The sequence below is a fragment of the Cucurbita maxima genome, unplaced genomic scaffold (assembly GCF_002738345.1).
Source record: "Cucurbita maxima cultivar Rimu unplaced genomic scaffold, Cmax_1.0 Cma_Scf00011, whole genome shotgun sequence".
NCBI classification, from domain to species: domain Eukaryota; kingdom Viridiplantae; phylum Streptophyta; class Magnoliopsida; order Cucurbitales; family Cucurbitaceae; genus Cucurbita; species Cucurbita maxima.
In genome coordinates, this window is record NW_019272027.1 from 5,415,513 (window position 1) to 5,415,809 (window position 297).

The 297-nt window shown below is 41.8% G+C and overlaps 1 long non-coding RNA gene across 1 annotated transcript in view; it reads left to right on the forward strand.

Moving 5' to 3' along the window:
- LOC111486549 overlaps nt 1–297 on the forward strand; it is a 17,945-nt gene that overhangs the window by 16,742 nt on the left and 906 nt on the right. The gene's annotated exons all lie outside the window — the stretch shown is intronic.

The window sequence follows — 297 nt, forward strand, 5'->3', positions numbered from 1 at the left end:
TCAGTCCTGAACTCCAGAACGAAGGGGATAGATTGAATACTGTCTTCGTCTTTCACTACTGACTGAAATTAGCCGAGATCATATAACTCTTTATCGAGGATGTGACTATAGTCAAAATAGGAGAATAAAAAAAAGCACACGTTGATAGGGTTTATAGCAAGACTGGGAGGAATATCTGAAACACGTAGAGACTGACTGTTCTAGAAGCTCTGCGTGAGCACCAGCTTCAAGCCCATACGGAGTTGTGGAATTTCAACGAGGATGGAGAATGCTGATTTGAATAGGGAGCCTGAAAAT